Below are 26,315 nucleotides of genomic sequence, written 5' to 3' on the forward strand. Positions count from 1 at the left end.
GTGTGCGCAAAACCTGTTGAGGGCTGGAGGCCTGCAGGATGGCTCGGGGGGAGAACTCCATCTGAGTGATGGGTCTCATGGCTGGGTGGACGAGCAGAACTAAAGTTCAGGTGACTTATTTGTTTGAGAACCATTCCCAATTCTGGCGAACCAGGTACGGTCTCAAAACTGTAAAGCCTCTGAACAGCAAATATATATGCAATAAATACTAAGAAAATCAAATAGGAAATACGCATTACATTTCCTTAGAAGCTGTAGCTTTAATGTGAATATGCAGATGCAGTTCTTATCTGTATGGTAGACTGTCATTAACAAATGAGAGTAGCTACAGAATAACCCAATACATGAGAGTAATAGAACAAGAGAGAAACTATCAAGGTTCGGTATTGGGTGACGGAGTCGAAATACCCTCACGGGTTGAAATACGAAAACTCTGTTAACAGTAATCATAATACTAAATGCTTGAAAGGAAAGAAAACCTTACAATAATAGATTGACCAAATACGAGGGTTAGAACCTCTGAAACCAGGTGCAGTGGCACCGTCAGTAATTGGTTGATATCATCGATATAAGAATCTCAAACCCTACGGGTACCGGGTGAGGGAATGTCGTGGAAATAAACATGCATATGCTTTAGATTATTAAAGTCTGTAGATAAGTTATTTATCTGAAACAAGAACCAGTCAATACCCTTGACCCTGAACAAAGGTTAAACCATTTGTGGATATGGTAGTGGTAGCTGGTCCATGAAATTATACACAAAGAAATATTCATGATCTTTATAAAGTACTGAGCATATAAGAAACGATGAGAGCATTATGTTATTTCTACAACCATGCATAAATCTGTGATACGGATCTAAATCATATATATAGCTGTGCATGAAGTCATAATGAAGGAATACAGTCGTTTAAATAACCTATTACAAATAACTGTGAAAGGGTTTATTAATACCCATATGCGGATTCGGTGCATGCAGCCGAATGAGCAACACTGATTATACAAGAAACTGTGTATATAATCGACATTGAATAAAAACGACATTCCTTGAAGAGTAAAGCTTAGTATAGAAACAAAACTTAGAATGCATGTTGTGCATACGGCATAAACCAGGAATATACAACGTAAGAATGAACATACATTATGAGAACAGAGCAAGACTGTAAGTAGAAGCGTAAGGCAAGATTAATATGGTCTAGCCGTCCTTTAAACAAAAAAGAACATGAAATCAAAGCCATAACTGGTAAGTCCTATGTTCAGTATAGATATTAATGAACTTCGAGAACAGAGTAATATTCATTACCAAAGCAAATTGCTATGAAGATTATACAGTTTTCAATACTCTGTCTATACATAGCTCGATTGAAAATTTGATTCTCTTTTCAACCATAAGAGTAAAATACTAATATCATGGGGAGATAACCCTGAAAGGAAAATAACCAAAATTATGGCAAAGTATCTGCTGCAGGGTTTGAGCGCGGAGGCTCAACCCGCAACCTAAGCTTAGGAAAATATATGTATCTGTAGACTCGGTAAGCCAAGACAGAGATCATAAACACTGTAACTTTTAACCATGAACATTGATACAGAAACCAAGCCCTTACGGGTCAAACATATATAACCTCAGTTACTGTAAGAACCTAAGAACATGAGGAGGCAACTGTGAGGATTCTCGACAGAGAATACCTCGGCAAATAACACAAGGAGGCCCATGTTGGAGCGGCGGCCTGCAGCAAATCGAATACCATGTCTTAAATTGATGAAATCTCAGATATTAAGGAACAAGCAACGGTATAAGCTTTACTTACCTGTAGCCAAGAAGGCTGAGCCGTCGTGGGTGGCTAGCTTGCTCCATGGAAGGGTATGCACGCGCCAACTGAACCTCATAGCAACAAAAGACCAGGAGTTAATGACACAATCCGATAACCTCTGTAACTGAAATAGATATGGTAAATTGTTAGCTCAATGCAATTACAGGCCGAGACCCATACCTGTAATGGTCATAGGACGGGTTCGACTAACTCCTGAGCGGTTGCAGAGCAAAGTAGTGCTGCTGGTAAGCGAAACCCCAAGCTGGTATACAGAGCCGGAGTAGAATAGAAGTGAACAGGTAAATGAACTCGGAAGCGTACGAAGGGGTATAAGTATCCCCATAAACCCTTGACCATATAACAGCCGTTCGATTGCGGGATGTAATCTGAACCGGGGAGACAAGGCGGGAAATGAAATTGTCAAGTCCGAGATCCCTGCTCCCAAGGTATCACATGGCCGGAGGAGCCAGGGAACGCCACATAGCCCTTTCCAGACTCGTGTCTTAAAGGCAAAAGTGAAGTGGTGGTTGTGAGCGCTGTGGCCGAACCATCACAGGCCATGCCTTGTTAATGCACATGTCCGTTGATAAGACCGTGGCATGACTATAATACATATAAGCCTACGTTTAATAAAACCCGCGGGTAGGCATTACCTTATACATAGTGTTGATGCGTTGAAATCATTACAGATATGGTTGACTAAACATTGATAACATATGGTGGGTTGGGTGTAAACGACTTTCAAATACAATGTGCAGATTCAAAACCCGAAAAACCATAATGTGTTCAATGATAAGGTGAATTTAATATATGATAGAACCATAATGTGTTTAATGATAAGGTGGGTTGACATGTGGTAAATTTTCTTTTTATGTACATGGTAATAGAGGTGTGACATTGCATCTCTCGTTGAAGAGATGTGAACCATTCAAAATCTCAGCAAAGACATTTAAAGAAGTTATGTACTTTGGTAAACAGATATAGGCAAGCATTCATTCAGCGACCTTTGCCCACACTCCAGAAACACCTGCTTATTTTGCTTTGTCACGAATTAAATGTAAAAATTGTATGTTAAGTTAAATATGAATGTAAAACTCATTTTGACTGTGTAGAGAGGTTAGTGAAAAAGGCAAAAATAAAAATAGTGCAAGACTTTGTGGAGAAAATGGTGGAGCAAATTTTGGTGGGCGGGTGAAAGCAACAATTACTTTGTTTTATTGTGTTATTCCGCATAAGTTTAAATCATTGTAACTTTTATTTTACTTTATGAATGAGCGGCAGTATTATCTAAATGTATTTCATGTTTTAGAATTCAATACTAAGTTTTAGTGTGTTGCTCCAAATGTATCTTGTTATTATCGCTGTGAGTATTCATTAAGTCTTTGAAATAGTTCTGCAGTGCGTGAAATTCAAGTGCACGAAATCAGCGTGGCGGTGCACGAAGATAGGTCTATGAAATCAGCTTCGATCATGTTATGAGTATTCATTAAGTCTTTGAAATAGTTCTGCGGTGCACGAAATTCAAGTGCGCGAAGTTAGTTCTGCGAAATTAGCGTCGTTCATGTTTTAGAATTCAATACTAAGTTTTAGTGTGTGGCTCCAAACCTATCTTGTTATTTCCGCTAGGAGATTGGCTGGGTGGTGTAGGTCCAAATCTGCATGCAAAGGTAATGCAAATACATAGGCCCCTTCCCCTATTGTTCAGAAGGTGCTTTCCGTTCGTACGGTTGGAAAGGGTTAGGCTTGCTGTGAGTATTCATTAATTCTTTGAAATAGTTGTCCAGTGTGTGAAATTCAAGTGTGTGAAATCATCTTCGCGGTGCGTGAAGATAGGTCTGCGAAATCAGCTCAGCGGTGCGTGAACTTAGCTTTTCTTAAGTCAAAGTACCTCTGCCCCTCGCGAAAATTAAATTTCCCAAATATTTTTAACATGGTATCAGAGTGGGTTAAACTCTGTTAATGTAAAAACAAGTGTTCTTACTAACAATGAAAATTGTTTTTAGGGCACATTGTTTTTCTAGCATATTTACCAGCAGGTAGAAAGTTTTTTTTACGCTCAGAAATGGAAACATCAAACACAAATTTGACTAATCCTCAAATACCTCAGTTTAATGGCAAAAATTATGATTATTGGGCTATTACAATGAAGGCTCTGTTTTCTTCTCAAGACATTTGGGATTCGGTGGAGAATGGTTTTCAAGAACTAGTAGATGCAGCAGCATACAATGCCTTATCTCAACAAGAAAAAGATGTGTTAAGGGACAACATGAAGAAGGATTCAAAAGCCCTGTTTTATATCATTCAAGTAGTTCATGAAAGTATTTTCCCAAGGGTTGCAGCAACAACGAAGTCCAAGCAAGCATGGGACACCCTCCAAACAGCGTACCAAGGCATGGCAAAAGTCAAAACAACAAAGCTGCAAATGTTGAGGAGATATTTTGAAACACTTCATATGAAAGAGTCTGATAATATAGACTCGTTTTTTACACATGTAAGTGGGCTGGTTACTCAAATCACGTCTCATGGTGAGACACTTGAGGAAAGAAGAATAGTTGAGAAAGTTTTGAGAAGTTTTCCAGCAAGGTTTGAGGCATTATTATGGCCATAGAAGAGACAAAGGATCTCTCACAGTTTTCAGTGGATGAGCTTAATGCATCACTGATTTCTCATGAACATAGACTTAATAGAGCAGCAAGCTCGTCATTGGATCATGCCTTCAAGACACAAGTATCATTTGGTTAAGGTTGAGGCAGAGGAAGATCATATGCTAGAGGAAGAGGAAAAAGCCCACACAGAGGTGGAAGAAGTAGCCCTTCAAGCTCAAATGGAAGAGGCAACAATCAAAATCCAAGTCAAGGCCCAAGCTAAAATCAAGCACAAGGTCGGAGGTATGATAAATCTCAAGTTCACTGTCATTACTGTAAGAAGTATGGTCATTATGCAAATGAATGTAGAAAGAAGCAATATGATATTAGTAACAAACCAAGTATAAATTTCACAAGAGAAAATCAGAACCATGATAGCATGTTTTAGCTTGTAATGTAGCACAAGAAAAACAGAGTGATATATGGTATCTAGATTCAGGGTGTAGCAACCACATGTCAGGAAACATAGAAATGTTTTCTGATCTAGATGAAAGTTTGAAATCTGAAGTGACATTAGGGACTGATAGCAAAGTCTCTGTCATGGGAAAAGGTAGAGTTAATATCCTAACAAATAAGGGGGATAAGAAATACATCTCTGATGTTTACTTTGTCCTTGGTCTGAAACATAATCTCATGAGCGTTGGATAGCTCATGCAGAAAGGCTACAATGTCTTCTTCAAAAATGATGTGTGAAAAATTTTGGATAACTCTCCAAGCAGACAGTTGATTGCAAAGGTTCATATGACAGACAATAGAATGTTTCCCCTAGAAATAATATCAGATTTGCAGAAAGAAGGTGCACAAGCACAACTATCTATGAACTCACAAGAAGATGGAATAAAAGAGGTAGTTGTCACACAAGTAAACCTTCAAGCAAAGGTAAAAGATGAAAATTGGTTATGGCACTTGAGATTTGGACATCTCAACTTTAGAGGTTTGAATCTACTGCATAGGAAAGGCATGGTGAAAGGTTTACCACTCATAGAAGAACCAAACATCATATGTGAAGGATGTATCTTGGGCAAGCAACATAGAGAGACATTTCCAATAGGAAAGTCAGTGAGGGAAAAGGCACCTTTGGAGATTGTCCACTCAGACCTGTGTGGACAAATGCAGACACCATAAATTGGTGGCAGCCACTATGTATTGACCTTCATAGATGACCACACAAGGAAGACATGGGTCTTTCTCCTAAAACAGAAAAGTGAAGTGTTTGAGCGCTTTCACCAATACAAGGCTCTTGTTGAAAAGCAAAGTGGACACTATATCAAAGTCCTTAGGACTGATAGAGGTGGTGAATACATCTCAAATGATTTCCTTCGTTTTGTAAGGAGCATGGAATTCACAAGCAATTTACAACAAGATATACACCACAACAAAATGGTGTGGTAGAAAGGAAGAATAAGATTATTATGGAGATGGCAAGGAGTATGTTGAAGGCAAAGCATTTGCCAAATGAATATTGGGTTGAAGTTGTGCTTGTGTAGCATATATCTTGAATAGATGTCCAACCAAAAGCGTCTAGAACATCGTTCTAGAAGAGGCATGGAGTGGAAGAAAACAAAATGTCACTCACATTAAAGTTTTTGGATGTGTGGCTTATGCACATGTCCTCGATGAGTTGAGAAAGAAGTTGGACAGCAAGGGGGATAAATGCATATTTGTTGGATACAATAATGAATCCAAGGCATACAAACTCTACAATCCATTAACCAAGAAAGTCATAATCAGCAGAGATGTGCAGTTCATAGAAGAGGAAGCATGGGATGGAAGTTTAGAAAAGATAGTTAATGTCAAAACATGCATACCAAATGAGGACAGAGAGGAATTAATAGCAACAAGTAATTCCTCAACTCTAACTCCCTCTACTCCTATTCAAGCGCAGTAAAGTAGACAGCAAGCAACACCATCAACAAATAATAGGATAGTTTCACACAGCCAAGCAAGTGCTTCTCCAAGCACACCGCGAAGTGCGACACCAAGTGACATATCAATCCCATCTTTAGCAAGCACAAGAAGGCCAAAATTCAAAAATTTAAATGAAATTTATGAGCAAGATGAAGTGCATAGTATCGCAGGTCTGAATTCCTTATTTGCATTATTTTGTCATGTAGATGACTCAATCAACTTTGAAGATGCAATCAAAGAAGAAAAATGGGTTGCGGCAATGGAGGAAGAAATAGAAGCAATAGAAAGGAATGACACGTGGGAGTTAGTGAGCCTTCCGAAAGGAAAACATGTTATTGGGGTAAAGTGAGTCTACAAGACCAAAAGCAACATTGAGGGAAAGATTGAAAGGCACAAAGCAAGGTTAGTTGTCAAAGGATACAAGCAGCAGCATGGAAGAGATTATGTGGAGACCTTCACGTTGGTCGCACGGATGGAGACAATGTGCGTAGTTGTGGCGATTGTCGTGCAACATAAATGGATAGTGTATCAGATGGATGTAAAGTCAACATTCTTGAATGGAGTGCTAAAAGAGGAAGCGTATGTCGCGCAACCACCTGGTTATGAGATTGAAGGCCAAGAAGAAAAAGTATATCGGTTAAACAAAGCTCTTTATGGGTTGAAGCAAGCACCGCGCGCATGGTATACCAGGATAGATGCTACTTGTTGGACAATGGTTTCGACAAATGTGACAGTGAGCGTGATGGTGGGCCTACTCTCTATATCAAAGAGAACAAAGGTAAGATGATCTGAAAATCACCCTATGAGTGACCTCAGTTGAATATTTATTAAACAAAAGGTATTACAGACCCATGTGCTGGTGTGTGTTTTCTGTGTTATTGAAACAACGGATCGATCAGATTTCCAATACACAGAAAATAAATGGAAAGACAGCAGAGAAATATAGTAAGCAACACAAAGACACAAACAGTTTTTAATAAGGATTTCACTCTATTCTGTAAGGCTACATCTCTGGTCCAGCTTCAGTGGTGGCCTTGTTTTATTGTGTCTTTCAGCACAAAAATTACAATGCATGGACTTAATATGAGTTCTCCTGAAGCAGATTTTGCTTGGCAGGGTGGTTCTTGGATTCCCCAAGCCACTTGGAGTCATAGACTCATATTCCTCCTACCAGCTCTGTAACCCTCGGTCTACAGTGGAAAGATCCAACTGTGATGCTCAATCCGAACAGATTCCTCTATGGGAAGGCTTGATTCCTCAAGCTCTCTGGTGCTCGATGCTACCTGTTGTCAGCTCGGCCCTTTGTCTCCTCTACTTGGCTTTATTGCTCTATGTGCTCAGTCCTCCTCTCAAGGTTCACTGTTCACTACCTCTCTTGGTCGCTTGGACTCTTTCTTCTCTCTCTTCCAATCCCTGTTCACTGTCTCTGTTCATGGCTTTAGCCATTTTAACTCCATGCCTGTTCGGTTCCTCTCCCGCTTGCGTCGATTCACCTGTCACCTGCGTGTTGGGAGTTCCCTATTCGGCGTCAGCATGAACGCTCGGGAAGTAGCCATGTGTCTCCATCAGAATAGTGCCAGCCAGTTCGTCGATTCGTTTCTTTCTCCACCGTGGCGGTCAACGGATTCCAAATCCCCTTAAATCGCGGCTTAATCCCCTATCGATTCCGCTTTTGTCTATCAAGCACAATCTCAGCCATTCGATCTGGGCTCCTCCAGATCTAACGTCATTCACACATTGAGCACAATTGACTTACTCGACTGATAACGCATGATCACGGCGGTTTTTCTCTCACCTCTGCTGCCACGCGTCGATCGTTGAGTGTGATCGCCCCTCTTTCTCCAAAAGCGCTTACCATTCAAGGGCACCCCAATCAATATCGTCGGTTTACAGGGCGCGGGTCCCACCTTTGTACTTGAGCGTCTTTACCTTTTTCCGCCCATGGTGCTCTGGTTCCCCCACGCAACCGAGTGCTTAAGTATCCTCCTTTTTGGCCTTGTTTGCCCAGCGATGCGCGTTAGCACGGCTCCCAAGGGCTATTTTGACCTCCTGCAAAGTCTCCATGGGCCTTGGTCAGCGCACTTTGACCGAGGTCCTCGTCATTCCGCGCCGGCTGCCATGGCCACTGGTTCAGGGTGTTTTTGATTGTTGTTTTGGATTCTTCAAGTGTTTGTTTCGTCCTGATATAGTCATGGTTCTATGACAGTCGTTTATGGATCCAATTTGGATCACGGCCTCCCAACTGAAAAGCTTTTGGACCACCAAAATTTTGTTTTTCTTCAAGCATCGACTAAGTGAGGAAACTGCTATCTCACTTGTCCAATCTCAATCCACTTCGCATTGCTCGGCTTCAAACCTTTAAACCCAATTATGAGGTATTCCACCTGTCCACTGCGCATCATCCTTACCTTCTTGTCCAACACTGTATCTTCCTACAACTCATTAAGATATTCAGGTAGTAGGTCATCAACAGAAAGCAATTGACTCAGCTCTTCAGGGTCCTCAATCATTGAAGGTTCAAACAACCTCAAGCAATCTGCATTCATGACTGAGTAGATGTGCATGTAAGCTGGCAGATCAAGGCGAAAAGCATTTTCACCAATATTCTCAAGTATCCTGAAGGGTCCATACCTGATAGGTTTTAGCTTCTTACCTTCACCTTGCATCTTGTCCTTGCTGATATACAGCCAAACTTGGTCTACAACTTGAAAACTATGCTCCATCCGATGCTTATCATGCCTAGCCTTGTACTTTGCCTCGTTCTTTTCCAGTTGTTCCTGTACTGCCAGGTGGATCTCCTGGATCTGTTCAATGAACCTAGTTGCTTTGTCCACATCACTATGTCCATCAACCATGGTATCTTTACCAAAGACAAAATCCAAGGGAGACCTTGGTATGAAACCAAAGCAAGTCTCAAAAGGAGATCTCTGTATAGAAGAGTGTTTGGCTCTATTGTAAGCATGTTGCACATAACACAAGTGTTCATCCCAAAGCTTAGGGTGTTTGCTGCAATATCCTCTCAGTAACTGGATCACTGTCCTGTTAACTAATTCTGTCTGGCCATCTGTTTGTGGATGAAAAGTTGTGCTTTTCTTTAATTTGGTACCATTAGTTCCCACAGACTTGACCAAAAATTTACCACAAATTGGGTGTCTCAATCAGATATAATAGAAGTGGGTAATCCAAAATGAACCCATACATGTTCAAAGAATAATTTTGCAGTTTGTTCAACTGTAATCTATTTACTACAGGGTATTAAAATACACATTTTGCTGAACCTATCCACAACAACATATAGATAATCATGACCTTTCCTAGATTTAGGCAGTCCTCCAACAAAATCCATGGAAATGCTTTCCCAAGGGTGAGAAGTAACCGACAATGGAGTGTACAAGCCTAGTTTTCTATTGTTGGGCTTGCTTTTAGAACACATAGCACACCCCTTTACATATCTAGAAATTGCCTCACTCATTCTTGGCCAATAAAAGAACCTTTGCAGCTGTGCAACTGTTTTAGTTACCCCAAAGTGACCTAAAATCAGAGAAGTGTGTGCTTACCTAATTATCTTTGCTCTCTCAGTTTGTGGAATGCAGAGTTTCCCACAATGATATAAGAGTGAGTCCTTTACATGATAGTCCAATTCTTCTACTCTTTTGCCTTGACTGAAAGTCGCATACACATCTTTAAAGTCCATATCCTGAGCATACTGTTCTATGTAGCTTTCATGTAGCACAGAATTATGCTTAAGTATGGTAGATGCATTTATAATGGGTCTAGATAACATGTCTGCAACCTTGTTATGTATGCCCTTTTTATATTTGATGACTAAATGAAACTGTTGTAGAAACCCCATCCATCTGTAATGTCTTAATTGTTGCAACTTAGTTTGGGAGTGAAGGTATTGAAGTGGCTGATGATTAGTATGTATTACTGTTTCTTTGCCCATTAAGTAATGTTTCCACTTTTTCACACTCTGAACTAATGCATACAATTCCTTAGCATATGTAGGATAGTTAACTACTGCAGGATTAAAAGTCTCAAAATGATAACATATGGGTTTACCGTGTTGTGTCAACACTGCTCCCATGGCATAGTCACTGGCATCAGTTTGGATCTCAAATGGTCTTTGTAGATCTGGCAGTGCTAGTACAGGTGGTGTACTAATTTTTTCTTTCAAGGTATCGAAGGCTTTCTGTTGTTTGCCTCCCCATTGAAACACCTTGTTCAATCATGTCAAAGCACGTAAGGGAGCTGCAATTGAGAAAAAATTTGAAATGAACTTCCTCCAATACTGTGCTGCTCCTAAGAGGATTCTCACTTCTGTAGCAGACTTGGGTTTAGGCCAGTTTACAGTGACTTCCACTTTAGAGGGATCTATCTTCAATTCACCTCCCCATACTATATGACGCAAATAATTTAGAGAGGTTTTTCCAAATTCACATTTGGAGAGTTTAACATAATTTTTTTCTCTTTTCAAAACATCTAATGTCTGCTTAACATGCTTTAAATGTTCTTCCCACGTTTTACTAAAAATCAAAATGTCATCCAGATATACAATAACAAAATCATCAAGAAAAGGTCTGAGTACATCATTCATTAATCTCATGAAAGTAGCAGGGGCATTGGTCAAGCCAAAAGGCATAACCAGCCATTTATACAATCCCTACTTTGTTTTCAAATAAGTCTTCCATGCATCTTGCTCTGCAACTCTGACCTGATGGTATCCACTGTGCAAATCCAGCTTGGTGAAATAAACATCTTCCTTCAATTGATTTAAAAGATCATCTATGCGAGGAAGGGGATAACGATTTTTTATCATTATTTTATTCAGTGCTCAATAATCAATGCACATTCTCCACGAGCCATCTTTCTTTCTCACCAAAACGATCGGTGACCCACATGGTGATGTGCTAGGCCTGATGAACCCTTTCTCGAGCAACTCCTGCACCTGCTTCTTGATTTCAGAATTCTCTAAAGCAGATAACCTTTTATGCCTATGGCTACAATGATTTTTCATCTCCCGAGTCTGACCCCAATTCTTTCTGAATAGTTGCAACAATCTTCTTCTTCTTGCCCTCGGACTTCTTAGGTCTCAGCTTTGGATGTAGAATCCAACATTGCTCATCATCATGCCCTTCCTTTTTACAGTGGGTGCATGAGGCTTTGCCTTTCTGTGCAGTGTTAGCCTTCCTTGCTTTCCACTTCTACTTTCTTTTCTCCTTGCTCTTTCTTACAGTGGGTTGGGATGTTCCCCCAACTTTTGGATTTCCATTCCTTCGTCTAGCTTCTAGATGAGTAGCTTGTATAGATACCTCATCTATACTAGTGGGATTGAACATGAGGATGGTATGCCTCATGTAGCTGTGTATACCACCAGTGTACTTCAAAAGAGTTTCTGGTGAGTCTAATGAAATACCCAACATCAACGTTCTCTTTCGGAACTCTTGAGTAAACCCTTGTACACTTTTCCCTTTCAACTGCCGAAGAGTTGGCCAACTCATCATGGCTCGCTGCATGTAGGCCAATGGATAGAACTGTTTTTTGATTGCAGTAACAAATTCACTGCAAACAGAGATGGTCTTACCATGCTTCCTCATATCAGCTTGGGTTCTGCCTTCCCACCATACCAAAGCAGTGCCCCCTAGGCGAAGTCTTGCCAGCTGAATCTTTCTCTTGTCTGAGTCTATATTTTCTACTCTGCAATACACATCAATTTGTCTTATCCAATTGTCCAACTTTTCAACATTTAGCTCTCCATCATATATAGGCAAAACAAATTTAACATCTAACTTAATCAAAGATGCTTTCTTACTATGCACAGGGCTACTAGGAGGTGTAGGAAGCTTTCTTCTTTCCCCTTTCCTTTGGAGTGGTCATGGGAATGAGATTCATCTTCTTCTTTATCTTGCTTAGAGCCCGATGAATCTTCACCCTTATGCTTTCTAAATTCCCTATACATTTCTTCTACCATGGACTTTATAGCTAGGAAACTTTCTATGAATTGGGAGTCTGGCCCTATTGAACCTTCTTCTGACATTGTCTTCTGAGAATAGATTCTCCCAATCTCAGGATTAGTTTCCATCAACTCTCCTCCTAATTTGAGCTTTGATCTAGTGAGCATTCACAGCTAAACCAACACAAGCTTGTCTAACCTTACAGCCTAGAGCTCTGATACCACTTGATCTGAAAATCACCCTATCAGTGACCCCAGTTGAAGATTTATTAAACAAAAGGTATTACAGACCCATGTGCTAGTGTGTGTGTTCTGTGTTATTGAAACAACAGATTGATCACATTGCCAATACATAGAAAATAAATGGAAAGACAACAGAGAAATACAGTAAGCAACACAAAGACACAAACAATTTTTAATAAGGAGTTCACCCTATTCTCTAGGGTACGTCTCCGGTCCAGCTTCAGTGGTGGCCTTGTTTTATTATGTCTTTAAGCAAAGAAACTACAATGCAAGGACTCAATATGAGTTCTCCTAAAGAAGATTTTGCTTGGCAGGGTGGTTCTTGGATTCCCCAAGCCACTTGGAGTACATAGACTCTCGTTCTTCTTACCAGCTCTGTGACCCTTGGTCTACAGTGGAAAGAGCCAACTGTGATGCTCAATCCGAACAGATTCCTCTATGGGAAGGCTTGATTCCTCAAGCTCTCCGGTGCTCGATGCTGCCTGTGGTCAGCTCGACCCTCTGTCTCCTATGCTTGGCTTTACTGCTCTCTGTGCTCAGTCCTCCTCTCAGGGTTCACTGTTCACTGTCTCTCTTGGTCGCTTGGACTCTTTGTTCTCTCTCTTCGAATCCCCGTTCACTGTCTCTGTTCATGGCTTTAGCCATTCGACCTCCATGCATGTTCGGTTCCTCTCCCGCCTGCGTCGATTCGCCTGTCGCCTGCGTGCTGGGAGTTCCCTGTTCGGCGTCAGCATGAATGCTCGGGAAGTAGCCACGTGTCTCCATCGGAACAACGCCAGCCTGTTCGTCGATTCATTTCTTTCTCCACCATGGCGGTCAACAGATTCCAAATCCCCTTAAATCGTGGCTTAATCCCCTGTCGATTGTGCTTCTCTCTATCGGGCGCAATCTCAGCCATCCGATCTGGGCCTCCAGATCCAACGTCATTCGCACGTCGAGCGCGGTTGACTTGCTCGACTAATAACGCACGACCACGACGGTTTTTCTCTCACCTCCGCTGCCACGTGTCGATCGCTGAGTGTGATCGCTCCGCTTTCTCCAAAACCGCTTACCGTTCAAGGGCGCCCCGATCAATACCACCGGTTTCTAGGGTGCGGGTCCTGCCTTTGTACTTTAGCGCCTTTACCTTTTTCCACCCACGGTCCTCTTGTTCCCCCACGTGACCAAGTGCTTAAGGCTCCTCCTTTTCGGCCCTGTTTGCCCAGCGATGCGCGTTAGCGCTAACACGCATCGAAAATCAACTCGTTGTTCCAATCCGGGGATCCCAGGGGCTATTTTGACCTCCTGCGCAGTCTCCATGGGCCTCAGTCAGCGTGCTTTGATCGGGGCCCTCGTCGTTCTGCGCCGGCTGACATGGCCACTGGTTCAGGGTGTTTTCGATTGCTGTTTTGGATTCTTCAAGGGTTTCTTTCGTCTCGATATAGTCATGGTTCTATGACAGTCGTTTATGGATCCGATTTGGATCATAAGATTCTCATCTTCGTCTTATATGTAGATGATTTGATCTTTACAGGCAGTGATGATTTCCTCATCGTTGATTTTAAACAAGCCATGAAGAGTGAATTTGAAATGACTGACTTGGGATTGCTAAGATATTCTCTGGGCATAGAAGTGAAGCAAACAGAAAATGGCATTTTTATATCTCAAGCAAAGTACGTGGCAGAAATTTTGGAGAGGTTTAAAATGCAAAACAACAAGTCCGCACCAACTCCAACTATCATAGGGTTGAAGTTGAGTAAAGAAGATTGCAGCAACAATGTCAATCCAACATTATACAAAAGCATGATAGACAACCTGATGTATTTGATCGCCACTAGGTGAGATATAATGTATGCAGTCAATTTGGTGTCAAGGTTCATGGAGACACCCAAGGAGACACATTGGCAAGCAACGAAAAGGATTCTAAGGTATGTCAACGGGACAAAACAGTATGGCATTTTGTACACAACAAGAAGTGATTTCAGGCTAGTTGGTTAGGTTGACAATGATTGGGCAGGTAGTGTCGATGATAGAAAGAGCACGTTAGGATATGTTTTTCATTTGGGTTCCCAAACCATTTCATGGGCCTCCAAGAAGCAGCGAATAGTGTCATTGTCAATAGTAGAAGCTGAATATGTCGCAGCAATAGCAACAACGTGTCAGGCAATTTGGATGTTGTGGGATCTTCGTCATGACCAAGAGGGCGCGACAACTATTTTCTGCGACAACACCTCAACAATTGCATTGTCAAAGAATTATGTCTTCCACAAAAGGACCAAGCATATTGATGTTACATTTTATTAGAGAGTTTTTTAACAATGATGAAATTGTGTTGCAACACTGTAGGTCACAGGAACAATTTGCTGATATTTTCAACAAGCCATTAGCAGGTGAAAGTTTTGTTTATTTCATAAACTGTTTTGGAATTGTTAATGGCAGCAGTTGTGATTAAGGGGGAGTGTTGGAAATAATAATTCCAACCACCGCAATAAACAGCCTGACAGTATCCATACCTGTCAGACGTATTTTTGCAGGTTGCGTCTTTGCTTGAAGATAGAAGGACTGAAGGCAGACGCGAACCAAAACTCAGCAAAGGAATTTAAGGAAGTTATGTACTTTGGTAAGCAGATATGGGCAAGCATTCATTCAACAACCTTTGTCCACACTTCAGAAACACCTGTGCCATTTTGAACACACTCAACAACAACATCATATTAATTATTTTCATCTGTCATGAATTAAATGTAAAAATTGTATGTTGAGTTAAATATGAATGTAAAACTCATTTTGATTGTGTAGAGACGTTAGTGAGTAACATGGCAAAAAGAAAAAGAGCACAAGTCTATGTGGAGAAAATGGTGGAGCAAATTTTCGTGGGCGCGTGAAAACAACAGTTCTCTGTTTTACTGTGTGTTATTCCACATAAGTTTAAATCACTGTAACTTTTATTTTACTTGATGAATGAGCGGTAGTCTCATCTAAATGTATTTCATGTTTTATAATTCAATACTAAGTTTTAGTTTGTTGCTCCAAACCTATCTTGTTATTTTTTGTGTGAGTATTCATTAAGTCTCTGAAAAATATTTCCGCGGTGAGCAAAATTCAAGTGCATGAAATCAACTTCGTGGTGCGCGAAGATAGGTCTGCGAAGGGTCCGCAAAATCAACTCCGCGGTGCGTGAACCTAGCTTCGCGAAAGTCAAAATACCTCTGCCCTCCACTAAATTAAATTTGACAAATACTTTTAACACTACAATGTTACATCTCATTTAATAATAACATAGAATATGTGGCAACTATGCTTACAAACAATGAATAATTTGATTGCTATAATCTTTTATTGAAAATATGTACCTTGAAGTGTGATTATAAATATGTAAATTAAGAAAATTTCGTGTAAAATTGGAACACATTTTGTCCAACAATATTTACAAGGTGGTAAAATCCTCTGGAATCGGCACTAAAATAATAAAATAAAATAAATCCACTAAAATAATAAAATAAAATAAATATATTATATATATGTTTACTGAATGACCACAAAATAAATTAAAAAATTTATTAAATACAATAATATCTATAAAATAGAAACAAACCAAACAATCTCCTGTTAAAAAAAATATAATGCCCCTATAAAAAAACATCATCGACGAGCCCCTTGTGGTTGCATGCGTTGTAGAAATGCGAATATACACACTCTTTTTAGTAATTAGATCTTAATAAAGTGAAGCAGACATTTTGACAAGAACTACTGGCCGAGGCCGTGGAGCACAAACTTGTCTGGAAGAGTGACACTCTAAAAGCATGGATTTATTTTAATGACCACTGCCTATTATGGTCGCTATTGGTGTTACATAAACTCTAAAAAGCATGGATTTATTTTAACGACCCACTACCTATTATGGTCGCTATTGGTGTTACATAACCAAAAATTACGTTAGAAGAAGTTTCTTGGTTAGTTGTTAAAGAGGCTTGTTGAAAAAGGACTTTATATGACAATTAGAGCAAAAGTTGAACAATTAAGAAACTCTTAAACTACTTACCATAATCTAAAAATGTTATAATTGAAAATGTAGAGCACCTTATTTTAAAGATCATGAGTTTTCCAACGTTACAAGAATAGTGAAAGGAATAATTAAGAAACTCTTAAACTACCTACCATAATCTAAAAATGTTATAATTGAAAATGCAAAGCACCTCATTTTGAAGATCATGCGTATAAAATTGAGTTTTGCAAGGTTACAAGAATAGTGAAAGGAATAGAGTGTTAAAATGATAAAGAAGGAATATTCAAGAAATGTAAGTTGGTTGATTGGTATTAATAGTTATCATTTAATTATGTTTTGATATTAAACTTATCAAATAAAAGAGGATTAAATTTTAAGTGAAAACATGGTTAAATTAGTCTATTTAGAAAATATATAGACCTAGGATAGATTCCTTTCCTTGACATGGAATTCATAGACTTACTTATTGGACATCACTTAAAACAATTATGTGATCCCCACACCCAAATGGCTGGCATGAGGTGGTAAAAATGATTCTCTCAAGAATTTATTTAGAATTATGAGCATGTGTAATCAATATGAGAATGGTCTTATAAAAAAATCATAATATCATATCCTCTTGAATTTCCTAAAAAAACACCATTGTTAGGTGATTCTCTTCCCTATGTCATGGAATTTCACACACCACCGTAATAGTTTAGAAATGATATTTTATACAATCTCTAAAATACAAGGAAATATTTTGTTTTTATTAGAACATAACAAAACACAAGTTCACATGGCACAATGGTTCTCCAATATGTTCCCATCTATATCTACATAATCAAGTGTACACAAGGAAGAAAGTTTGAGATATTTTTGTGTTTATTGTCTATGTTTTAGAGTTTCAATGTGTCACCAATCTCAACATGGGGTGGCTCAAGTAATGAGAGTGTTAGGAAAGGAGAAGAAGTTGGCCCCCCTACTAGGATCCCATATGTCCCTCAAATGAATAAATTGAATTACGATTGCTCATATATATATATAAATTAGAGAACACTAAATATATTGCATAGGACAATGATGGGTTGGAGACCATTACCATTGATCTTAATCCCACACCACAGTTCAGGAATGGATTTCTCCCCCATATAACAAGGACCTTCTTACTCTAGTTAGTTTGTTCCCAACAATTTCTTGGTGGATTATTAAACTACATCATTATATACTTGGAGGAAAGTGTATCATATAGAGTAATCTCATTCTCACTATCGAAACTCTAAAGATTTAAGAGTTCCAAAGATTTAAGAGGTTTATGCCATCAACGTAGAGATGGTTTGAGCATTTAGAGTTCTAAAAAAGGATGGAGTTCGCCCTCTGCAAAGACTTTGAAGATCACTTAGTTAAATATTTTTCGTATAGTCATCTCTAAACTAGGGTATTCTAAAGATCCAATGTAGAAAAATAATAAATTAGAATCCAATGTAGTTGGTCAACTTCAAAATGATGTCAACTTCTATGATGCCTTTGGTTCCAATCAGTGCTTGATATTGCAATTTACTTTAGCCTATTTTTATTTTTGTATTAATTTCTTTTTACCTTGAATATTACATATTTCACGACTCTTTAGTATTATGCTATGAACCATAATTCATTGTTGTTGTTTTTTTTTAGATTTTCCTTAAAATTATATTTACTTTTAGCTAAATATCTAAAATATTTTAGATAAAAAAATGATTATAAAATATATAATATAAATATTTAAAATTCATTTATAAAATATGATAAGATATCTTAAAAATAAATTCTCAAATAAAATTTTATGAAAAAAAATATGAATACATAAATCATAATATAAAAATTACAAATTCCATCTTATTAACAAAAATATAAATAATGATTTAAAAATACAAAAAAAATTAAATTTCCCTCATATAAAATTTAAAATTATAAAATAATCTTTCACACATACCCATATATAATCATTCAATCAAATGTACATAATATTTCAAATAAAAATAAAAATTTTAATATATATATATATATATATATATATATATATCCATTACCGATTTGGTGCACCCTTTAGAATACGAAAAAAAATGGTCGTTAATCAGATCTGGTCTGATATGATCTCAAACCCTTTCTCACTCACTCTCAGACTCAATTTCATACTCTAAAGGGTGCACCTAGTCATAAGCAATTAGGTGCACCCTTTAGAGTATGAAATTGAGTTTGAGAGTCTGAGAGTGAGTGAGGGAGTGAGTGAGTGTCCTGTGTCTTGTGTCCGTGTGTCCATTATAACTATGAAGATGAGTGTTTTCTTAGCCAGAAGTGTTGTAGGGCATGTTCCATCAAAATTCTAAGCCTACCCTACGGCCTTGACAGTCGAGTGTGCTAACGCACCCTCACCATCAGAATAGTGAGTGACTCCATCGATGGCGGCCTTGACAGTCAAGTGTGCTAACGCACCCTGACCCATATGAATGAGTGAGTGACCCCTATGAAGAAGTAAGGGCCCTCTCCTTTCACAGTCGAGCCCCTGCCGGTCCTCTCCTTACCAATCGAGCCTTTTGACTTCTACGATGCCTTTAGTTCCGATCATAACAACGATGCTCACATACTCAATATCCCTCAAATTCGTGCTCCATATTGGGCTCATGTCACCCTGAGATGATAAAGGCCATTTTACTTCTACGATGTAATTGGTTCCCATCAGTGCTTGATATTGCAATTCACTCTAGCTCATCTTTATATATTGTATACATTTCTTACTTTGAGCTAATTTTTATATATTGTATTAATTTCTTACTTTGAACATGAGTATTTCATGATTCCTTAATCTTTAGCTATGAGCTATCTATTGTTTTTATGGAATTTTCTTAAAACGATTTTTATATTTAATTAGATATTTAAAGCTTCTATAAATATATAAATGTAAATATTTAAAATTTATTTATAAAATATAAAAATATATTTAAAATAAATTCTAAAATAAATTTTTACACCAAAAAATTAAATATATAAATAATTATATACAAATTACAAAGTTTATCTTTTTATTAATACAATATAAATAATTATTTTTAAAAATTTAAAATTAATTAATTATAATTATATATGATCCGGAAAATTCAATAATTAAATTCAAATTCAGGTGGTATGGTGAGTGATATTAATAATGTGAATTAATCTTTTTATATTAATTGATTGTGAGAAATTGCCTCTATATTCAACCACGCACAATTATGCTCACGGGCTAAAAAAGCTTACGACATGAACATTCAACAACCCACAATTATGCTCACGGGCTAAATAAGCTTACAACATGGACAAGATTAAATATTAATGAATAAATACTTTCCCATATAAAATATCCACCATCTATAATACTTGAATACCATTTGATCATTATTGTGGAATATCCACAATCTATAAACTGCATTAATATTGTGAATCCCATTTGATCATCTCATCAAAACACCGTATGAATTTTAAACACATCTTCATAAAAACTGAGCCTAAACTAACAGTAAAAAGCTTCTATGATCCCTCATCAACTCTAACCACTTAAAAGTTTTATTAATTTATGTATATATATATATATATATATATATATATATATATATATTTATATTTATTTATTATTTATTTTATTTTATTTATTTTTATTTTTTCTTCTGTTATTTAAAAATCGTCTCATCTATCTTTTTATAGAAGACCATACACTTTCTAAGCTAGCTTTAAATTCTAGCCAAAACCACCTAAGGCTCAAACGAGGTTGGTATAAAAACACTAGGGCCTGGTTAAACCATTGGGAGATCGACGAGAATGTTGCATTGCAAAAAATTAAAAACATTAAAAATATTGTTACTTCTAAGTTAAAAGAAAAAATGTGGCATGAGAAAGATTTAGCAACTAAAAGAAAATTAGGATATTATAAGGAGGTCATCAACCCCACCCTAGAAGATCAAAAGTATCTCTCTGTTTTATCTAGCTCAAAGAAGAAAATTAATATAGCCAAGATTAGAACTAACTCTCATGAGCTCCATAGTGAAACAGGTCGTTGGGCAGTTCCTAAAACACCACGGATGGAAAGATTCCGCCATCTCAGTGAGAATACAAAGATCGAGGATGAAAATCACTTCCTTTTAGAGTGCCCCACGTACAACCACATTAGATCTCAGTTTCGAAATCTTTGTTGCAATACTGACCTTCTTAGCCTTTTATGTTGTCAAAATTACAGGGAGCTTGGGAGGTTTCTCTCCAAGCTTTTTGAGCATAGGAATAAAATCTTAAATCAAACTAAATAATTCGTTTCTTTAGGTTCGATAGACCAAAGTTTGGTCTCAGGGGATGATAACCATCATCATCATCATCATAAATATATAAAAATAACAATAATATCTTCTTGAACTCTTCTTTTAATTGTGGTTCTAGGTTGAAATGTAAAGTAGCTAACTAAACTTTATTGATTATTGATTTAGTTTGAGTCAAAATTTATTTAGTCATTGATTATTGATTTAGTTTGAGTTAGATAAGATGCCAGCGAATAATATTATTTTCTTTATTTTGATTTTTTTTAAGTTTATAAATATAAATATAGTTTGATTTTTTTAAATTTATAAATATAAATATAACTTTTTTAAGTTTATAAATATAAATATAATTTGATTTTTTTTAATTTATAAATATAAATCTAACTTTATAAATATAGATATAACTTGGTTTACTTATATATATCTATATATATATATATATTTGTTGTTGTTGTCTCGCTATATTTGCAGAGATATGATTTGAGTAAGTTAGGGTTTTTGCAATCTCCAGAATTCCATCTCAAACAGATCATCGTGGAATTTTTGCTCTAATGTTGTTTCTATGAAGTTTTAGATTTTGAAATTAAAACCCATTTGAGCCGACATTTTGGTGAAGCTTGGGCCCAAATTTCAGATCTTATTTCACTATATTGTCAGAGATATGGTTCGAGACATTAAGGGTTTTTGCAGGCTCCCGAATTACACACCAAGCAGGTGACCTTGGGAAAATCGTCATAACACTCTCTCAGAGCATATGATTCAAATTTCATAAAAGGTGACAGAAATCAGACAGAGTGTAGTTTGTTGGGTATAAGTTTTAGAACCGAAGGTCAAAACAGTTATACGTGGCACATCGTAGAAGTTTGCTATACTAAACTAGTTTATAATTAGGTCATTGCGGGAGATTGGGAATAACTCTTTATTCGGGAATCCAATTGCGATTAGACTTGTGGGGTTAGAAATAGGACTCAGTTGGATATCACAGACCAATATTTTAGAACTTAAAGATCCTAAATTACAAAGTTACACTTGTTTCAAATAGAGCATTAAGAAATGAATCCAACCATATCTTTTAATGCATTGGTAGAAATCACCACTCCTCAAACTCTCAATATAGAAGTAAATATCAAGAAGAAAAAAGTTCAAGCAGTAAAAGATCACATTGAGCATCAACAACAAGTTCTCCAACTTTTAAAGGATAACACCACTTTGGTGCAGAATTGAATGAAACAACATGCATATCAGCATCGCAGTGAAAGAAGTTTTGATGTAGGTGACTGGTTATTTTTACAGCTACATACATACAAACAAATGTCCCTCAAGAAATCTATTTATGAGAAGAAAATGTTGGCAATACTACAGGCACTTAAGAAATGGTGACCTTACTTAATGAGAAGACTCTTCAAGGTAAAAATGGATCATGATAGTCTTAAATACGTTTTAGAACAAAGATTATCTTCAGAAGAACAGAAAAAATGGGTCACAAATATGTTGGGGTATGACTTTGAAATCATCTACAAAAAGGGAAGCAAAATGTTGTTGCAGATGCACTCTCGGAAAAGGATGAGGATGTGGAAGAATTGTTTTGTGTTATTTCTATTATACAACCAGATTGGATAAACGAAGCAAGGGATGAATGGAAGAATGACGAAGAAGTGTGGCCACTCATTCAAAAGTTACAGAAGATCCCAGTTCAAATAATATTGCCAGAACTTGACGAGGAAGGAAAAATAATATTGGAACATGAAGTAGCCACAAAAACAAGAAATCGACAGCTACGGAATCGATCAATTTCATAGTATCTCATAAAGTGGAAGAAGTTACCTACTGAACATTCCACATGGGAGGATGAGAATTTTATACATAAGCATCGAAAACTACTCAAGTGTTGAGGACAACACTTTCTAAAGGAGAGGGGCATGTTAGGTCCCTATACTACTAGTGTTACCCCTTATTATTATTATAGCAACCCCCTTATTGTATTGTTGTGCCCATGTAGTCCCCATATTGTTATTATTGTGCCCCATAGAAGCCCACTATTGTTATTGTTGTGCCCTTACATTATTATTGTTATCTTGACTCTGATTATATTATGACACCTTAGACTCCTATATATAGAAAGGAGGTCTTGTCATTTGTATCATCCAATAATTGTTCATTTGTGTAATGTAAAGGAGGTTGTCCCCTTGAAGAGGCTGATTTCTAAGGAGTTGATCTATCTTTCTATCATTTTGTGAGCTGGTTTCATAGCAATATTGGAAAAATATAAAGAGAAGAGTCATAACTATATCAACACTAGAAAAAATGAGATTTCTACAATAATTGAATATAAGAGACAGTTTGTTGAAACTTGAAGGAACAATGCTATTAATCCCGAGGGAAGAGTTTTGATTAAAGATATGTTAAACTCGAGAGTGGTAACCAGGAAAAATGGAGGTAATACCAAGGCATCCATGCAACATCCGAAGATGTGGATTTCAAGCGAGGCTGTGAATGGGTCTTTGATGGATGGGATTGAGATATCAACCATTTATGAGAAGTTTAAAGAATACACAAGAAAGGAGATTGATCTCAAACTATTGGTTATGCGTGAAAGATTTGTATTAGCTTTTGTTAGAAGAATTTGCATATGTATGTGGGAAATGATAACATGGTGTGTTAGGCTACACTGGAAAAGATCCTTTGGGAAAGAATATGAACTACAGGCACAAAAACCATAGTAATGTGTTGGTTTCCTTGGAATATATATATGGGTAATGTTGGTATAATCTTTGGAAAATAAGACATGTATTCGTATGCTTTATTGCATCATGCCCTATTATGCTATATTTCCTAGAAAAGGAAGCATGTGTTTGCATGCTCTATTGTGTTAAGCATTCTTTTTGGGAGATTCTTTTGGAAAGTATAATCATTTGCATGCATAGGAACAACATTCGTTGTGTTAGCTTTCTTTAAATATTTGCATGCACGAAAAGTAATAGTTGAAGGGCTAGTTCTTTTGATAAAGTTGATGTAATTCACATGCACAAATATTATAACTAATGTGTTATTTTTCTTTAAAGGAATGTCTAGATAGTTGGAGCACTTTGCCTTGCAAGAATATGTGATTATGCACGGGGAACATTAGTTAATGTGGTATTTTTTTATTAAAATGCATTGATGGTTACACACTTATAACTAATGCACATGTATTGTTGTTAAAGGAAGCAGGTTGCAATATTTTGTTTGGATTTCATGAATTTATGTGAATAGATGGTGAAGCATCACTGGTATAGATTTATGAATTGGTTTGATTAATATTTGATTTAATCATGATATCAAAGGTTGCTGACAATAGAAGTTGCAGGAAAAGGCTGCGACTTATAAATATAGATTAATTTACCATTATGGTAGGAAATAAGTTAGTGGTATATGCATATTAAAGAAATATCAACTGTAGGAAAATCCACTAATGGAAAGATCCAGGCCCGGAAGAGACAATGCTCAAGGGTTTGTGGGTAAATGATTTCATGATGATTGTAATAGATTATAACAATTTATGGTGTTTATGAGATGATATTCTTTGTAATATTTTATGACAATGGTCAAGGAGTGGACTCCCTTATAACCATCAAGTGAGGGGTGAACATTGTCATGAGCATTTAATAATAAAATTAAACGTTCATTGGTTTTCATCCTATGGGGTTTCCAAGGTATATCAGTGTTCAGTGATGCAATTGCTTATTGTGGATCAATTTTATGATGCTGATTCCTTGCATGATGTGATGTTTATAATATCAAGTATGTGATTAACTAATCTAGATAAAGGAATTATGAAAATGATGCAAGGTTATATTAGAAAGTTTATGTTAATATGATACAACAATGGTTGTTAATGGTTATGTAATTTACTATTCCCTTGCTAAAGTTACTCTATGTAATGATGCAGATTTTATATATCTAATGGTTAATGAGGAATCTGGAATAGTAATTTGGATAGTTACTTGTGGGTCAATTGTGTAAAAAGTTTCTAACTCCATACATTTTCATGCGAGGTTACCGAGGGATGTTACACTCTACTAGAAACATTCCTTATACCAGTCTTACCTATTTCAACCCTACATGTGTCATCCATTATACTGAAAATAAGTCTTTAACAACTTTTAGAATAAGTTGGCCTTCTAATGTTCTTATGCTGGATGACAATATTTCCCATATCACCCCAACTACATTTCTTCATAGATTGAATTGTGAATATGTTGAACGTTTCCCTCCTTGTAAGTGCCATAAGAAATTTATGGGAAGAGAGAAAGCGTATGCCACTTAAGCATAATAAACCAATCTAATATTAAAGATCCCAACATTCTAGTGCATTTTACCAGATATTATTGGGGTTCAGACCTCAAGAAAGATTCCATGGACAATCTAAAGTCTTGGTTTATTCACTTTCTCAAGAAGCATAGCAGAAGAAGGGTACCCCATATCACTTATTTATCAGGAATTAAAAAAGACTACTGGGAAAGTTATAGATATCAAACATCTAGGGTTTCATAAGTTGGTAAAACTTCTCAAAGAATTCAAGGATGAGGCGTTGATGAAGAGCGCATCCCAAAGTGACTTTTTAATTTTCCCTAAACAACCAGGATTTGGGAGAGAGTGGAAATATGAGGAAATTGATTATGATCCTATTGGAAAATATAAAGAGAAGAGTCATAACGATATCAACACTAGAAAAAATGAGATTTCTATAATGATAGAATATAAGAGACAATCTGTTGAAACTGGAAGCAGCGATGTTATTATTGCTGATGGAAGAGTTTTGATTAAACCTACGTTAAACTCGAGATTGGTAACTAGGAAAAATGAAGGTAAGGCCAAAGCATCCATGCAATATCTGAAGATGTGGCTTTCAAACAAGGTTGTGAATGGGTCTTTCAGGGATGGGATTGAGATATCAGCCATTTATGAGAAGTTTAAAGAATACACGGGAAAGGAGATTGATCTCAAACATCTTGGTTATAGCAATATTCCTAAGCTCCTAGAGAATTTTAAGAACATCATTACAATGAATAAAAATCTAAAATAGATTAAGATGTTTGCTACGATGAAGGATACATACTTGACAGAAACCCAAAGGGTATCACTAGTAATGCAAAGAGAGAGAACTACGATGAAGGATATATACTTGACAAGAACCAAGAGAGGATAACCCATAATGGAGGGAGAGAAAATATTAAGAAAGGACATGAGCACAAAGAAGGTATGGAGAGTAGTGAAACCATTCGGTGATGTTATGGAAGGATGTATGGGAAGTTATGAAATATTGTGTTATTCTCAGGAGATGGAAAACAAACGGTCTCTACCCTCGATGTTGATTGCTAAAAATATAGCAGAGGAAAGTCTGAGGAAAGTTTAATGTATACTCCATAATTGTAGGCTATTAATAACTAAAAAATATAGCAGAGGAATTTCAGTATAATGTATACTTAATAG

This window comes from Pinus tabuliformis, chromosome 1_2 (assembly GCF_031772625.1).
Source record: "Pinus tabuliformis cultivar Carrire ecotype Pingquan chromosome 1_2, CPIR1, whole genome shotgun sequence".
Lineage (NCBI taxonomy): Eukaryota > Viridiplantae > Streptophyta > Pinopsida > Pinales > Pinaceae > Pinus > Pinus tabuliformis.